Here is an 8887-nt window from a genome sequence, read left to right on the forward strand (position 1 = left end):
ATTCTATGACGCCAGAGATTAGCCGAAATTGTATGTTCTTCTCCACTGCTAAGGAGATTTGGGAAAACCTTTGTCAAACATACTCTATGAAAAAAGTGTTAGAAAAGATGGCTTTAAACTAGAGGGGGGGGGGTGAATTGTTTAAAGAGGGTTTTCGCAAACTTTTCAAAAATAGAATGAATTTATCTCAGGAACCAATTGATTCAGCAATTCAGTTAGCCAAAACAGCAAGCAAAAGTTGTAGTACCAGAAAAACAATCGGTTGTTTCGTAGAAACAATCGGTTGTTTATACCAGCAAACAACAAATAAACTGAATTTAAAGAGTTAGAGATAGAGAGATTGTACACAGTTGTTTATACTGGTTCACTCCAAACCAGAGCTACATCCAGTATTCTCAGAAACCCCGAGGAAATCCACTAAGCAATCACCACTTGATCACTTACACAACAACCAAGAGAATGACCTTGAACACCTCAAGAAACACACTCTCCTTGGCCAACACTAAGATTGCTGATCTTGAACACCTCAAGAACACACAACCAATCTTAGCAAACACAAAAACAAATTGTTCAACAGAGTACAAGGATTACACTTGTTACAGAAGATAATCTGAAATCAATACAAGCAGAATCCTATTCCAACACTTTGATCAATCACAAACTCTTAACAATCTCAGCACTTTGAAAAACTCTTTGGAAAAACTTTGTCAAAAAATTCTTAATTGTCAAATCTGTTTTTCTCTGAATTTATTCAAAGAGGTAGTTTGTTATCAAATCTTAACAAACTCTTAAATTGCATTAAAAGATTGGTCAAAGCATTTAATGACTGGAGCGTAAGCAGTTAAAACATTTAAAGCTCAGTCAACGAGAAAACAATTTTTCTGTTATGGTCCCAAAACAAACAATCGGTTGTTTCCTCGAATCAATCGGTTGTTTTGGTACTTTAACAGTTCAACCATTCAAAACAGTTTTCAATCTTTTTCTCAAAACACCTAAGTATAAACAATCGGTTGTTTCTTCAAAACAATCGGTTGTTTTAACTTAGTTTGAAAACATTTTACTTTCACAAAGATTGAGAATGCTAATGCTTTAGATTTAATCACATGATGGATTACAACATATAAACTACCCCAGAACAAAGCTTAAACCAGCACAACAACATCAAGCATAGCAGAGGCTTCAACATCCTTCAAAGGATTTGAATTCTTCAAAACATGAACACCACTTGGTTCAACAATCTCCCCCTATTTGATGAAGACAAATCCCTGATGCTTGTGTTGTACCTGATTAAATCTGAAGCAGTTCCTGCAATAGAACTTTGAGCAAAACATTGAACTTCTGATATTTTGTTAGCATACAAATAAACAGTTAAAGTTCAAAACACCTAATATCAGAAACATATTACATAACCCAAACTGTTTTATCAACTGAAAACAGAAACTTAAAACACAACATATATCTCCCCCTATTTGTCTTCACAAATAGACAAAGATAAGAGATAAAACAAGATATTGTTTTTATCACATCAGAATTAAAGCAGCAACAACAGAAGGAAGGAAATTTTAAAAAAACCAGAAATATCAGCAAAAAACAATCGATTGGTTATCGAAACAATCAGTTGTTTTTCCTTCATTGTTCTTCATCAACAAACTGAAGATCAAAGATTTGATTCTGAACAGCTTCAATCTACTCATCCAGAGTCATAAACCTTGCATCCATGTTGTCAAACCTGGTGTCAATCCTTTGGAAATTACTAACACAGAGATCATGGAGGCTTCTTTGATTTTCAGCAAAGCTATCAAGCCTATTCACCATGATTCTTTCAAAAGACGACATGGTTTGCATCCTTTCTCCTTGATGTCCATCATCAGCACTTGGTCCAGCATCTTGAAAATCTTCAGGTGGATCTTCATGTTGAACATCCATATCAGCAGGTTCATCTTGTTCAAGATTAGCAGCACCACTAGATGAGGCACCATGATCACCATCCTTGCTTATCCATTTTCCACCTACTTTTATAAAACCCATCTTGCTGAGTGATCCATTGTTCAACTCTTGAGTTGACTTGACCAGCTCAGAAGTTTCATCTTCAAGATTAACTTCAAAATAGAGTAGAAATTTAGATATCAAAACAACATATGGATAATGATAATCACCTAACCTTATGGCTTTTTGCATGTGTTCTTTGATTATATGAATCTAATTGATCTTGACTTTCTTGGTGATGCAGAAGATATAAACCGGATCTTCTTCAGTTAGCACATAATGATTACTCCCCCTTGGAGTTAGAATCCAAGTTATAATGAGAGCAAGCAATCTTTCATCAAGTTTCAAACCTCCAACCGAGCATGTACTAACTTGAGCATGATTATTCTTCAAGCAACTTTTGTAGAATTGGATTTTGTTAAAATCCTCCACCACACCAAGGTTTCCCTTGTTGATTCTAAGACCAGAGAACTTAAGTCCAGCAACAGCAGTCCATACTTCATGAGTTATCTCCATTTCTACACCTTTCACATGAGAAACTAGATTATTTCCCTCAAACTTCAAGTTTGTGTAGAACACCCTCACCAAATCTGGATAAAAGTTTGCCTTCATCTCCAAGAACTTTATGAGAGATTGATCCTTGAGCAGCCTTCTCACATTATCAAGCTTTTGACTTTTCAGCCAATCAAAGCATACAACCTTGGGGTTGTTTATCTTCTTGATACTTGTTTCATACCTATACTTCTCAATGAGATCATTGTCTCCAGAAAACCAGCCTTCTAGCCTTCCTCCAGACCTTACAACCCTGGTTTTGACTCTCTTTGAGGTGGGAGGAGTTGATTCCATGACAGCAGAGACAAAAATAGAGGAGAGCACACTTCACAGATTTTTGCAAGAGATGTTGCAAGAGATATTGCAAGAGATGTTGCAACTGGTTGTTCTTGTGGAAGAAATATGCACCAGATTTTATAGCAGTAAGAGAATCAATATGAATTTAATTTCATTAATGGGTACCTGGTTTTCAGAGAGTGAGGACTTGACTTTGCTCTGCACAGAAAATGTCAGAAAAAGCTGAAAATCACATGGTCTTCACATGTGATCTTTGACTAGTCATTAAGGCTCTTGAATTTCCAAGATTTTGGAATATATTCCTTTATAACTGTTGTAACTTCTTTATGAACATAATCAACTTTCAACACAGATCCTTTGACCAAAATTCTCTCTTTTAAATTGATCTGCAACGGATAGAAATTGAAAATAGCAATTAAAACAATTTCTTCATAGTGCTGTCAGACTCAAAACAATCGGTTGTTTCGAAGAAACAATCGATTGTTTTTCTACAGCAGTTAAAAACTTGATTTTGAATTTTAACCATGAGTAGAAGCAGTTTAAAGCAGATGACATTGATTAAAACAAATTGTTTAACCATAAGAAAGAACTTTGAAACAGAAATTGAGAACAAATAAAGGAAAGTCTTATCCTTATGTTGATTCTTCAATGAGCCATGTGCTTTTTGATCAAGAAGCTTCTCTTCACTATTGAGGTCTTTTGCATAGTATTGATTCAGCTTCAATGACTGCCTTTTTCTTCAACAGCTTGATCAGATGACTCAATTATTCTTTTTCTCTTTATTTTTCCTGCATAAACAATTTCAAGTAGCAAGATTTGGTTCCCTTACAAATTTGGGTCCGTTTGACTTTTCTTTGCAGTTAGAAACATCACATCCCTTAGGAATCCATTTCATAAAACCTCTTGGAACAGAATATTTTCTAATTTTACAGAACCTAACAGAGTGGCCTTTCTTCATGCAGTAAAAGCATGTAACAACTGGTTGTTTCGTCTTAACAATCGGTTGTTTTTCTGATTTTCTTGAAAAACTTTTTGAAAACCTATCTTGCTTGTTCTGTGGATTAAAGCCTAAACCAGCCTTTCCAAAAACACAGCTTTGAGATGCCAAGACATTCTCAACAAGATAGTGAACCTTTTTCTCAAGATTTTCACAATTTGTGCAAATGAGAGTATCACACTTGCAAGGTGATTGATGATGTGCGTAAACCTTTTTTGCACCTCAACAATTGTTTCTCCTTTAAGCATTCTAAACATCTCATACTCTTGGATGAAAGCATGCTTTCTAGCTCTTTTCACCTCATTTGTTCCTTCATGAGTGACTTCCAAAGTGTCCCACATTTCTTTTGATGATTTGCATTGCGAGACCCTGAAAAACTCATCATAATTTAAAGCAGAGGTTATAATATTTTTGGCAATGCAATCAAATTTAGCCTTTTTGCTTTCTGCATCAGTCCATTGAGACCGTGGCTTCTCAATGACAGATCCATCCTTTTCAAACTTTGGGATAAAAGGACCATTTTCAATTGCATCCCAAATTCCTTTGTCAAGAGATTCCATAAATATTTTCATTCTTACTTTCCAAAACTGGTAGTTCAAACCACAAAACAAAGGTGGTCTGTTAATTGAAGCACCTTCCCCAAAAGGTAGTCTATCAGCCATTTAAAAGATTTTTAGGATCAACTTGAATAACTTTCAAGAACCAAGCTCTTGATGCCAATTGTTAGAAAATATGGCTTTAAACTAGAGGGGGGGGGGTGAATTGTTTAAAGAGGGTTTTCGCAAACTTTTCAAAAATAGAATGAATTTATCTCAAGAACCAATTGATTTAGCAATTCAGTTAGCCAAAACAGCAAGCAAAAGCTGTAGTACCAGAAAAACAATCGGTTGTTTCGTAGAAACAATCGGTTGTTTATACCAGCAAATAACAAATAAACTGAATTTAAAGAGTTAGAGATAGAGAGATTGTACACAGTTGTTTATACTGGTTCACTCCAAACCAGAGCTACATCCAGTCTTCTCAGAAACCCTGAGGAAATCCACTAAGCAATCACCACTTGATCACTTACACAACAACAAAGAGAATGACCTTGAACACCTCAAGAAACACACTCTCCTTGGCCAACACTAAGATTGCTGATCTTGAACACCTCAAGAACACAACCAATCTCAGCAAACACAGAAACGAATTGTTCAACAGAGTACAAGGATTACACTTGTTACAGAAGATAATCTGAAATCAATACAAGCAGAATCCTATTCCAACACTTTGATCAATCACAAACTCTTAGCAATCTCAACACTTTGAAAAACTCTTTGGAAAAACTTTGTCAAAAAATTCTTAATTGTCAAATCTGTTTTTCTCTGAATTTATTCAAAGATGTAGTTTGTTATCAAATCTTAACAAACTCTTAAATTGCATTAAAAGATTGGTCAAAGCATTTAATGACTGGAGCGTAAGCAGTTAAAACATTTAAAGCTCAGTCAACGAGAAAACAGTTTTTTGTTATGGTCCCAAAACAAACAATCGGTTGTTTCCTCGAATCAATCGGTTGTTTTGGTACTTTAACAGTTCAACCATTCAAAACAGTTTTCAATCTTTTTCTCAAAACACCTAAGTATAAACAATCGGTTGTTTCGAAAAAACAATCAGTTGTTTTAACTTAGTTTGAAAACATTTTACTTTCACAAAGATTGAGAATGCTAATGCTTTAGATTTAATCACAGGATGGATTACAACATATAAACTACCACAGAACAAAGCTTAAACCAGCACAACAACATCAAGCATAGCAGAGGCTTCAACATCCTTCAAAGGATTTGAATTCTTCAAAACATGAACACCACTTGGTTCAACAAAAAGATACTGCAGCATGGTACGAGATAGAAAACAAGATCTTTCATACCAGCCAAGGGAGCCTTTCAGTAACAAACTACTATGTTCAATGGTTTATGGATCGAATTAGATCAATATCAAAATTTGAAGATGAAGTGCACAGATGACTCTATTGCACTAACACAATTTCTTGAAAGGGTACGCATATTTAAATTTCTTTCTGGATTAAACCCTGAATTTGATCCAATTAGGATTTAGATTTTGGGAAAGGAAAATTTCCCTTCTCTCTCAGAGGTTTTTCACATTGTACGAGGGGAAGAAACTCATAGGCTAGTAATGTTGGATGGGGGCAACTCCGTTGATAGTTCAGCTCTAAGTACTAACAACTCTGGTGATAGTTCAGCTATGGCGACTGGCAAGGGCCCTATAAAAGGTTCATTTCCTTCATTTGGAAAGCCTCCCACAAAGGCTAATCCTGAAGATCGTTGGTGCAGTTATTGTAAAAAGACAGGTCATACTAAGGTCTTGGAACGTATTGGAGGATTCAAAGGTACCATACAAAGACATGCTAATCAAGCATCATCTGACTCTGAAAGTACGACCTTACCTTTCCCTCAAATAGCAGAGGAGGTCCCCTCACTCAGCAAAGAAGAGTTGGAACGTTTACGAGCTCTCACGAACTCTCTTAGTAAGACTAGCTCTTGTTCTTTAACCATGAGTGGTAAGAGTTCTAGTTTCTTATCCTTTAATGCTTCTGGTACTGAGAATATCTGGATTATAGACTCTGGTGCTACTGATCATATGACACCTCATTCCTCTTATTTTTCATCCTACAATGCCTTATCTTATAACCAACATATTACTGTAGCTAATGGTTCCAATACCCCCATTACTGGTCGTGGTAATATCCACCTTCAACCTTCCTTCCCTTTAAAAAATGTGCTTCATGTTCCCAACCTATCTAATAACCTCTTGTCAATTCATAAGATTACCCAAGATTTAAATTGTGCAGTGACATTTTTTCCTTTCCATTGTGTTTTTCAGGATCTTTCCACGGGGAAGACAATTGGACTTGCTAAAGAGCAGGACAGGTTATATTACTTACAATAGGAAGAAACTAAAAAATGTGCTAAACTACAGGCACACACTTCTAGTCTTCAGCAAGGCACTGAATCTTGGTCATCTTCTCAGATATGGCTTCAACACAGACGTCTTGGACATCCTCCTTTTAGTACCCTAAAATCCTTATTTCCTGTTTTATTTACAAAGTTATCGGTTGAGTCTTTTCATTGTGATGTTTGTCAGTTTGCTAAACACCATAGAACAACTTTTCCTTCGAATAATAATAGAAGTTCAAAAGCTTTTGATCTTATTCATTCTGATGTATGGGGACCTTCATCTATTCCTAATATCTCGGGTTCAAAATGGTTTGTTTCATTTATTGATGATTGTACTCGTGTTACCTGGATATTCCTCATGAAAGATAAGTCTGAAGTTTTTCACTTGTTTGTAAATTTTTACAAAATGGTTCAAACACAATTTGAAAGTCCAATTAAGAGATTACGTTATGATAATGGACGAGAATATGTCAACTAGAACCTTTCAAAGTTTCTTCAGGAAAATGGAGTTGTTCATGAATTAACTTGTGTGGACACTCCTCAACAAAATGGGGCTGCTGAAAGAAAAAATCGTCATCTTCTTGAGGTAACTAGAGCTTTACTTTTCCAAATGTCTGTTCCAAAATCTTACTGGGGGGAAGCCGTCCTGACTGCCACTTATTTGATTAATAGATTACCTTCTCGGGTTCTAGAGGGTGTTACTCCTATTCAGCTTACGACCACATTCTATCCTTTTATTCCCATGTTAACTAGTCTTCAGAGTCGTGTCTTTGGTTGTCCAGCTTTTGTCCATGTTCATAGCCCGTATCGAGGTAAGTTAGATCCTCGTTCCATCAAATGTGTCTTCATTGGTTATGCCCCCAACAAAAAGGGGTACAAATGTTATCATCCTCAAAGTCGTAAAGTTTATATTTCCAAAGATGTCACCTTCCATGAAACAGAGTCTTTCTTTCCTAGTTCTCAGCTTCAGGGGGAGTGTATTCAAGAAGCTGAGGACCTTGAGTTGCCACCTTTTCCTTTGTTGCAGAATTTCGTTCTTAGGGAGAATGACAAAGACCCTATGCCAACATCATTACCAGAGAAGAATAATGAGGACAGATACTTTGGGAAACAATACCAATGAAGGCAACAAGAACCCGTCCTGATCGAACAACAACTTCAATTGTCCGAACTGGAGGTAAGAACTCATACCTATGAGACTCTTGAGGACACTTTAAATAAAACTAACCTAGATGATTTACCTATTGCCTTGAGAAAAGAAAAAAGATCTTGTGCCAAATATCTTATATCTCAATTTGTGTCTACAGAAAAACTTTCTATGCAGCACCAGAGTTTTCTTTCAGCTATTGATTCTATTAGAATCCCTACATCAGTACAAGAAGCCTTAAAGGATGAGAAATGGGTTCGAGCCATGAATGAAGAAATGAAGGCATTAGAAAAGAATGAGACTTAGGAGATTGTAGAGAGACCAAAGGATAAGAAGGCAGTGGGTTGTCGGTGGATATACACAGTGAAGTATCGGTCTAATGGCACGTTGGATCGATATAAAGCAAGGTTAGTTGCAAAAGGGTACACTCAAACCTATGGGATCGATTATGAGGAAACTTTTGCTCCAGTAGAAAAAATGAATACAATTAGAATTATTCTCTCCTTGGCAGCGCACTTTGATTGGGAGATGCATCAGTTTGATGTTAAGAATGCCTTCTTGCATGGAAGCTTGGAGGAAGAAGTATACATGGAGATTCCACCGGGTTATGGTAATGTTAATAAAGAAAATAAGGTGTGCAGACTTAAGAAGGCCTTGTATGGTCTTAAACAATCACCTCATGCTTGGTTTGGAAGGTTTACTCAAGCTATGGTATCTTTGGGGTATCGACAAAGCCAAGGTGACCATACTCTGTTTATAAAACATTCTCAGAATGGTAAACTCACTCTACTTTTGATCTATGTAGATGATATGATTATTACAGGTGATGATGAGATTGAAAAACAAAATTTGAAGGAGAGACTAGCTGCTCAATTTGAGATGAAGGATCTTGGGAAGCTGAAGTACTTTCTTGGGATAGAAGTTGCTTACTCAAGACAGGGCATCTTTATTTGT

Source organism: Phaseolus vulgaris, chromosome 2 (assembly GCF_000499845.2).
Source record: "Phaseolus vulgaris cultivar G19833 chromosome 2, P. vulgaris v2.0, whole genome shotgun sequence".
Classification (NCBI taxonomy): domain Eukaryota; kingdom Viridiplantae; phylum Streptophyta; class Magnoliopsida; order Fabales; family Fabaceae; genus Phaseolus; species Phaseolus vulgaris.